The sequence below is a fragment of the Babylonia areolata genome, chromosome 21 (genome assembly GCF_041734735.1).
Source record: "Babylonia areolata isolate BAREFJ2019XMU chromosome 21, ASM4173473v1, whole genome shotgun sequence".
NCBI lineage: Eukaryota > Metazoa > Mollusca > Gastropoda > Neogastropoda > Buccinidae > Babylonia > Babylonia areolata.
The window spans coordinates 49,920,300-49,930,185 of NC_134896.1; positions in this window are offsets into that span (position 1 = coordinate 49,920,300).

Below are 9,886 nucleotides of genomic sequence, written 5' to 3' on the forward strand. Positions count from 1 at the left end.
TGGTGGTGTGTGTCCATCGAGATCGATGATGACCATCGTTGTCATCCAGCTGGGGGATGGGGGGAGGGCGGTGTGTGTGTGGGGGGGGGGGGGATGCTCATGAATCTATCTGTGAGTGCGCAGATGGCTGAATCTGCGCACGAAATGTTCGCTGACAGTTGGGGCAGACAAAGACAGGCATATCATTGTCAGGGAGCTTGTTTGCCCGTGACTTTCTGGACTGCCTCCTCTGAACAGCTGCAGCAGTCCTGTTGGCTTCGCACAACTTGGCGCCTTTGTGCACAGCAGCGCGCCATTTGTCACGGTCCACTGCAGATTCCTCCCAGGAGTCAGGGTTGATATCAAACGCTTTCAGAGAGACTTTCAGAGTATCTCTGAAGCTCTTCTTCTGACCTCCGTGTGATCTCTTCCCTTGTTGCAGCTCACCATAGAAGAGCCTTTTGGGCAGCCGATGGTCTGGCATGCGCGCCACGTGTCCAGCCCAGCGACAAACGACAAGTAGTCGTTAGGGGAAGCCTGAGGACCGCAAACGCAACCTCCCTTCTCCATCTATCTCTGTCAGCAGCCGCCGGCAGCAGCTCACGTGTGTGGAGTCCGGTCCATTGTTTGATGTTCTCATGCCAGTTCTTCCGCTGTCTTCCTCTTCTTCTCCCGCCCTCGATGACGCCTTGCATGATTGTTTTGGACAGACTGGTGTGTCGAGTGTTGTGCCCAATCCATATCAGCTTGCGTCTCTTCACAGTTGAAAGGAGAGGTTCCTGAGGTCCAGCAAGGTTCTCAATTCTGCTCCGTACATATTCATTGGCCCTGTGCTCGATCCAGGAAATTTGAAGGACCTTCCTCAGGCATTTGTTCTCGAAGGCCTGGATCTTCCTACCCCCTCCCCTTAACTTCCCCTGCTTCCCACATTGACTCCCCCCCAACCCCCACCCCCACCCCCATCCTCCAGTCTTATTCCAACCTTCCCTTCTCTTTTTTTTCCAACATTTTTTTTTAATTCCCCATCTCTCACCCATCCATTCCACAGATTTTCGAAAAATGTCGGTGGGGGACCCAAACAGCATAGGGGGTGGGGGACGTTCTTTTGCAGCTCAGGACACTGGGGGATGATTTAGGATTTAGGACACTAGAGCAATTCTTGGGTTTTACCCGACGAAAATTTGAAACTTAATCATATCGGAACATATGACACAGAAGTGCATCAAAACGATTTCGACAGAAGTTTCAAGTAGAGATGCTCAAATTTTCTTCCTTCAACCGTCCCCCCCCCCCCCCCACCACCACCACCCCCTCCCCCCACCCCCCGACGCCCCCCCTCCCCCGCCCCCGCCCCCAACCCAGCCGTCCCTTCATATTGATTGATATAGATACACACACACACACACATATATATATATATATATATATATATATATATATATATATATATATATATATATCCTCGGTCGGAGACCAAGATCTAGGCGTTTTACAAACATTGGGGTCATTTACACAACAGGCTGCCTACCTGGGTAGAGCCGACTGCCATTGGGCGCTCATCATTCGTTTCCTGTGTCATTCAATCAGATTTCAGGCACGCACACATACACACTCAGACAGACATGTATCATTTTACGTGTATGACCGTTTCATTAATTTACCCCCGCCATGTAGGCAGCCATACTCCGTTTTCGGGGGTATGCATGCTGGGTATGTTCTTGTTCCCATTTCCTACCGAACACCGAACCTCTTATCATGCACGTGTGTGAAAATAGACATTGACTGCGTTTATAAAAATAATAATAATAATAATAAACTTAAATAAAATAAAAAAATCCCCACACGCCTTATGCACGAGCGACACGATTTTTTTTTTTTTTTTCAGACAAATCACTGACAAAAAATGTGAGTTTGTTGACTTCGATTGCACGACTAACATGAATGCCGTTCTCAGCCTACAACTTTTTTTTTTTTTTAATTCTTAAAATCTTTTTGACAGCAACTCACACACGAGTCTTAACCAAAACGGAATCTCCATTCAACTATAAAATACAAATCAACAGGGCCACTTGCGCTTTTTTTCTGGAGGGATTCTGTGAGCAAGCGATAACGTTCTACCACCACCGTCATGTCTCCGATCCAATGTCACTTTGGAAATGTCTACGGGTTTGACCTGAAAAGTGTCTTTCTGGCATATTTGAATTTGGTGAGTAGCGAGCTGTGGTGTTGACTTGAGGTATGACACAAGTCTTGTCTTGTCTTGTCTTGTCTTGTCTGTAATCCGGTGGTAATCCCTACACATGGCAACAATCCACACTAGATTGGGTTGTTTGTTGTTGTTGGAAGGATTTCCTTAATACCCCCCTCTCTCTCTCTCTCTCTCTCCCTGTTGCTCGCATTCTGGGATAATTTTTCTCTATCATCCCCTGTTCCCCCCCCATTGTTCGATTTCAGTTTCAAGGATGTGTCAAAGCGTGTGAACTGATTCCTAAATCGCTACGCCACATCTGCTGTAGAGAGAGAGAGAGAGAAAAAAAAAAAAAAAAAAAAAAAAAACGGAAAAGGCAAATGTCTGCTCTTCGCATAAATCCAATGTGCAAATAGTCTCAAAGTCTGTGGCCTTTCATGCCCTGCTCTCATGGTGACCTCAGTTTCGATACCCCTCCACTTTCGTGCTTGGGGTGAGTGCTGTCAATGTCTTCAGTGTCGGCAGATTCATGGGGGGCTGTTGTTTGTGGGACGTGGTGGCGGTCTCCACTCTGGGAGGGACGCTCACTCAGTCTGGCTCCGCGACTAAGCCATTAGTGTCGTTAGTAGGCGGCTTAGCAGGTGGTGTCCTAAGTACATTAAATCAGAACGGGCATCACTGAACACCACCGAAGTGACTCAGCAGCAGTGCAAGGTCTCCTCTAGTGTGCGGCCTCACGGCGACCTAACATCAACGGTTCGCTGCGGACTGCCGACGCTGGAATGACGGACGAACCCGGGTGTGGTCGTGTATGGAGGAATCTAAATGAACGGCGTGGGAGTAATGCCACTGAAATGGTGCAGATGATAGGGTAGCAAAAAAATAAATTAAAATAAAATAAGAATAAACAAGTCCAATGTGCTGATCAGTCCATGAGAGCCTACCCTAACTTTGTGAGAAACATAACTGCAAACAAGAGAGGCAAGGCCTTCAAGCCTCACTTGTGATAAATTAAGTCCCCTGGCATTAATTACAGAGTAATTTCCCTTTTTTTACTATTGCACCAAAACGTTTGCAAAATAAATAAAAATTCCATGCTTAGCAAAAGAAGTTCCTGTTTGAGCAAAAAATGATAATAATGACTCCTCTTGTTGTTGTGTCAGAATAAGAGGTCAAAGTGCCAAGTTTAGAGAATACAAAAAATATAAATATAACATAAATGCAGTTTGCATATAATTAGGCTTCTTTTTTTTATTTTTTGTGCCCATCCCAGAGGTGCAATATTGTTTTAAACAAGATGACTGGAAAGAATTGAATTTTTCCTATTTTTATGCCAAATTTGGTGTCAACTGACAAAGTATTTGCAAAGAAAATGTCAATGTTAAAAGTTTACCACGGACACACGGACACACACACACACACACACACACACACACACACACACACAAACACACACACACACACACACACACACACACACACACAACCGAACACCGGGTTAAAACATAGACTCACTTTGTTTACACAAGTGAGTCAACAAGAAAAGGACTTCTTTCCATAGCACTCTGCCAGAGAACAACACGCATGTTGCCATGGGCTCTTTTTTTTTTTTTTCCAGTGCGCCAAGTTCGTGCTGCACATGGCATATTGGTTTGTCGTCTTAGTCCGTGAGTGGAATGAACTCCCAGCAAACACTGTTGAGGCAGACTCCCCCAGCAGCTTCAAAAGCAGAGTCACCTCTCGCCTCAAGGTAGCCACTCTTGACAGTCTCGCTGCTGCTGCGAAACTCGGTCCAAGAGTAGGCAAAACCACAGGATAAATTACAGCAATTGTCGGGTATGAATGTGAGAATGAATGTTTAGGTAAGTAGTGGGTAGGGGGAGTGCTGGAGGGAGGGCGGGCGCTGCGGCGGGGGCTGCCAGGGGCCATCAATAGGATGCCTGCCTATCACTTCTCGCCCCCCCCCCGTCCCCCCGCCCCCCTTGATCCAGTTAGTGGGCAGGAGGGAGAGTGTGAATGTGATTGGAGTAAATTTTTTTTTTCAAGCAACCGGTCTGTGGACCCCCCCCCCCCCCCCCAAAAAAAAAAAAAAAAAAAAAAGTGACAAAATAATCGTGTTGATTGTGGCTACACAACAGAAGAAGATGACTAGACGTTCAGTTTGATTTTCCGGTCAAACTTGAGGAGAAAGGACTGTGACCGGAATTCGGAACCCGGACTCAACTGATTGAAGAAAAAAAAAAAAAAAAAAACGTGGAGGTAGTGTGATAGGTGAGGAGATTCAGTGATAGGGGGAGGAGTTTTTAACACTTCTCTACCACCCTTCCACAAAGGCCATTTTCTCCTGTAATGTCAAAAAAAGTGATATGCTGCACCAAAGAAAACGGCAATATCCACATTTCTTTCCCTGTTTTCCTTCTCTTCTCTCGCATCAGTCTCTACAGTCACAGGCGACGCTGCTTGGTCCAAGCAGACAGCCCAGTTAGACGTTAGGTCGGATATACTCTAATCCATGGTCAGCCATGACCGAAGGAGGCCTACTACACACTTGCTCTGCCTAGTTACACAAGAGGAGTGGAGGAAAGAACTGTGGATATTGCCCTTCTCTCTCTCTCTCTCTCTCTCTCTCTCTCTCTCTCTCTCTCTCTTCCTTATTGTTCTAATGTCAAGTGCATATGCTTTAGTAACCTGACAATTGAGCATATAATTTTTCACTGTTGCTTGATGAAGCCTTTTGTACACGAAAGTGTGTCTTCACAAGTGACTGAGAACGTTGATTTTTTTTTGATTTTTTGCATTCATTATCAGTTGTTTCGCTTGTCAGTTTAACGACTTCTCTTTTACGAAGTCCTTTAAGTAATTTCCTGTAACTGTATTTAGAGGTGTGTTGTTTTTGGGGGGGTTGTTGTTTTTTTTCCAAATTTCACCCACATTCTTACCCTCATTTGCCCAGTTTCTCCCAACCCTCCATTCATCCACATCTCCCACCCCTTCTAACCGATAATACTCAGATGCATTCATAAATACTTTAACAAAATGTCTTCAATCACCGATATGTGTGACGGGACATTAAACAAAAAATTCCTCCTTCTTTTTCTTCCCCACTTCAAGCGGGCAAAAGGTCTTACCAGGGCAACACGCCTTAATATTGATATATGAACAGACAAGTGATGCGACTTTCTCTCTCTCTCTCTCTCTCTCTCTCTCTCTCTCTCTCTCTCTCTCTCTCTCTCTCTCTCTCTCTCTCTCTCTCTCACTCTGTCTCCAGGCCAATGTGGAGGCGAGCCGTGGCATATGCCTCACGCTTCTTGACACCGGGATCTATGTGGCAGTCTTCTGGTACCTGGCAGTCACCTGTTTCGTCTTCTGGCAGCATGTCTACCCGCTCCTCGCCGGGCCTTGGGCGGAGCCTCCTGGACTCCAGCCGTCGCCCATCGGAGTTGCTGCGGCGGCCTCCTCACTTCTGCGCGATGCTGACAGCCTCGGGAACGACGGTGCTGGCCAGCAGCGAGTTGAGGCGGAGGAGAGTGATGGCACACTGGACGATTCTCCTCCTCCTCCTCCTCTTTCTACTTCCTCCTCTGACCGGAACTCTTCTCAACGCATGCGCGGTGACCTGCCGCGGATCTACACTCGGGAGACGATCTTGTTTGAGATTTATGGTACGATCTGAGAGTGCCTTTCTTTTTTTCTTTTCTTTTTTTTTCTGGAGGGGAGAGGGGTGTAGAGTGTGAGAGAGGGGGGTTGGGGTGGGGAGGGGTAGGTTCAGCGGTGTTAAGGTTGTTTTTTTTTTGTATTTTTCCTTTTTTTCTGTTTTGGATTAGGTTCAGATGTGTTGAGATTTTTGTTCCCTTTTGTTTTCAGTTTTGGGTTGGGTTCAGCGGTGTAAAGGTGATTGTTTTTTTTCTGATTGTATTAGGTTTAGCGGTGTTAAGGTGGTTGTTTTTTTTCTGATTGTATTAGGTTTAGCGGTGTTAAGGTGATTGTTTTTTTTCTGATTGTATTAGGTTTAGCGGTGTTAAGGTGATTGTTTTTTTTCTGATTGTATTAGGTTTAGCGGTGTTAAGGTGGTTGGGGTTTTTTCTGATTGTATTAGGTTTAGCGGTGTTAAGGTGGTTCGGGTTTTTTTGTGTTTTTTTTTTTTATTGTATTAGGTTTAGCGGTGTTAAGGTGATTGTTTTTTTTCTGATTGTATTAGGTACTGCGGTGTTAAGGTGATTGTTTTTTTCTGATTGTATTAGGTTTAGCGGTGTTCAGGTGATCGTTTTTTTTTCTGATTGTATTAGGTTCAGCTGTGTTAAGGTGATCGTTTTTTTCTGATTGTATTAGGTTTAGCGGTGTTAAGGTGGTTGGGTTTTTTTCTGATTGTATTAGGTTTAGCGGTGTTAAGGTGGTTCGGGGTTGTTGTTTTTTTTTTTTTGATTGTATTAGGTTTAGCGGTGTTAAGATGATTTTTTTTTCTGATTGTATTAGGTTTAGCGGTGTTAAGGTGGTTCGGTTTTTTTTCTGATTGTATTAGGTTCAGCAGTGTTAAGGTGGTGGGTTTTTTTCTGATTGTATTAGGTTTAGCGGTGTAAAGGTGATTGTTTTTTTTCTGATTGTATTAGGTTTAGCGGTGTTAAGGTGATTGTTTTTTTCTGATTGTATTAGGTACTGTGGTGTTAAGGTGATTGTTTTTTTCTGATTGTATTAGGTTTAGCGGTGTTAAGGTGATTGTTTTTTTTCTGATTGTATTAGGTTTAGCGGTGTTAAGGTGGTTCGGGTTTTTTTCTGATTGTATTAGGTTTAGCGGTGTTAAGGTGATTGTTTTTTTTCTGATTGTATTAGGTTTAGCGGTGTTAAGGTGGTTGGGTTTTTTTCTGATTGTATTAGGTTTAGCGGTGTTAAGGTGGTTGGGTTTTTTTTCTGATTGTATTAGGTTTAGCGGTGTTAAGGTGGTTCGGGTTTTTTTTTCTGATTGTATTAGGTTCAGCAGTGTTAAGGTGGTGGGTTTTTTTCTGATTGTATTAGGTTTAGCTGTGTTAAGGTGATTGTTTTTTTTTTCTGATTGTATTAGGTTTAGCGGTGTGAAGGTGATTGTTTTTTTTCTGATTGTATTAGGTTTAGCAGTGTTAAGGTGGTGGGTTTTTTTCTGATTGTATTAGGTTTAGCGGTGTTAAGGTGGTTCGGGTTTTTTTCTGATTGTATTCGGTTTAGCGGTGTTAAGGTGTTGGTTCTTTTTTCTGATTGTATTAGGTTTAGCTGTGTTAAGGTGTTGGTTCTTTTTTCTGATTGTATTAGGTTTAGCTGTGTTAAGGTGGTTGTTTTTTTTCTGATTGTATTAGGTTTAGCGGTGTTAAGTGATTGTTTTTTTCTGATTGTATTAGGTTTAGCGGTGTTAAGGTGATTGTTTTTTTTTCTGATTGTATTAGGTTTAGCGGTGTTGAGGTGATTGTTTTTTTTTCTGATTGTATTAGGTTTAGCGGTGTTAAGGTGGTTAGGTTTTTTTCTGATTGTATTAGGTTTAGCTGTGTTAAGGTGGTTCGGTTTTTTTTTCTGATTGTATTAGGTTTAGCGGTGTTAAGGTGGTTCGGTTTTTTTTTCTGATTGTATTAGGTTTAGCAGTGTTAAGGTGGTTGGGTTTTTTTTTCTGATTGTATTAGGTTCAGCGGTGTTAAGGTGGTTCGGTTTTTTTTCTGATTGTATTAGGTTTAGCGGTGTTAAGGTGGTTGTTTTTTTTCTGATTGTATTAGGTTTAGCGGTGTTAAAGTGATTGTTTTTTTCTGATTGTATTAGGTTTAGCGGTGTTAAGGTGATTGGTTTTTTTTCTGATTGTATTAGGTTTAGCGGTGTTGAGGTGATTGTTTTTTTTCTGATTGTATTAGGTTTAGCGGTGTTAAGGTGGTTGGGTTTTTTTCTGATTGTATTAGGTTTAGCGGTGTTAAGGTGGTTCGGGTTTTTTTTCTGATTGTATTAGGTTTAGCGGTGTTAAGGTGGTTCGTTTTTTTTTCTGATTGTATTAGGTTTAGCGGTGTTAAGGTGGTTCGGGTTTTTTTCTGATTGTATTAGGTTCAGCAGTGTTAAGGTGGTGGTTTTTTTTCTGATTGTATTAGGTTTAGCGGTGTTAAGGTGGTTGGGTTTTTTTCTGATTGTATTAGGTTTAGCGGTGTAAAGGTGATTGTTTTTTTTCTGATTGTATTAGGTTCAGCGGTGTTAAGGTGGTTGGGTTTTTTTCTGATTGTATTAGGTTCAGCGGTGTTAAGGTGGTTCGGGTTTTTTTCTGATTGTATTAGGTTCAGCAGTGTTAAGGTGGTGGTTTTTTTTCTGATTGTATTAGGTTTAGCGGTGTTGAGGTGGTTGGGTTTTTTTCTGATTGTATTAGGTTTAGCGGTGTTAAGGTGGTTGTTTTTTTCTGATTGTATTAGGTTTAGCGGTGTTAAGGTGATTGTTTTTTTCTGATTGTATTAGGTTTAGCGGTGTTAAGGTGATTGTTTTTTTCTGATTGTATTAGGTACTGCGGTGTTAAGGTGATTGTTTTTTTCTGATTGTATTAGGTACTGCGGTGTTAAGGTGATTGTTTTTTTCTGATTGTATTAGGTACTGCGGTGTTAAGGTGATAGTTTTTTTCTGATTGTATTAGGTTTAGCGGTGTTAAGGTGATTGTTTTTTTTCTGATTGTATTAGATTTAGCGGTGTTCAGGTGATTGTTTTTTTTTTCTGATTGTATTAGGTTTAGCGGTGTTAAGGTGATTGTTTTTTTCTGATTGTATTAGGTTTAGCGGTGTTAAGGTGATTGTTTTTTTCTGATTGTATTAGGTTTAGCGGTGTTAAGGTGGTTCGGGTTTTTTTCTGATTGTATTAGGTTTAGCGGTGTTAAGGTGGTTCGGGGTTGTTGTTTTTTTTTTTGATTGTATTAGGTTTAGCGGTTTTTCTTTTTTTTTTTTTTTTTTTAAGGTGATTGTTTTTTTTCTGATTGTATTAGGTTCAGCGGTGTTAAGCTTATTTTCTTTTCTTTTTTCTGTTTTTGATTAAGTGCAGTGGTGTTGATGTTTTCAATTGTTCCAGTTCTGGTTTTTGGGGGGGTTTGGGGGGGGGTGGTTGTTTGTGTGTGTGTTTTTTTTAAGCTGTGCAATTTCTGTGCAGTCTGTAGAAATAGAGAATGAAAGGAAACAGAACATGCAATGGACATTGACATTTTAAAGTAGTTAGCTTGTAACAACCTCGGAATTTTTATGTGTGTGTTTTTTGGGGGGTTTTTAGCACATTTTTTTTCAGTGATTTTATCAATAACTTCGGAGGCATTTTAAGTTGGGAATCCGGCAGATAAACGACTGTTTTACGCATGAAACGTGTTTTGCATTGGAAATCTGTCCCCCTTTACTCCCAAGTCCTCAACATAATTGTAGTCATCAGTTGGCAGTGGCTGCAGTTACTTTCTGTTCCTGTACCAGAAAGCATCGCTTCAAGGAGACACACAAGAGATAGCACGAGAAAATGGAATTCATTTCGAGAATAGAATATGGTTTTAAAAGAAAGTTTTTATGTGCTGTCTCTTTGTACGCGTGAAACAAGAACTCGGGGGAAAACTGTATTAGAACAGTCTTATGATGTGCAAAAAGAATGCTATTTATCTCATAGAGGGTGGGGGAGAGGGGGTGGGGGAGGGGAAGGGACAACGTTTTGATCAGTATGCATTTTCTTTTCTTTTCTTTTTTTTTTTTTTTTTTTTTTTTTAATTCC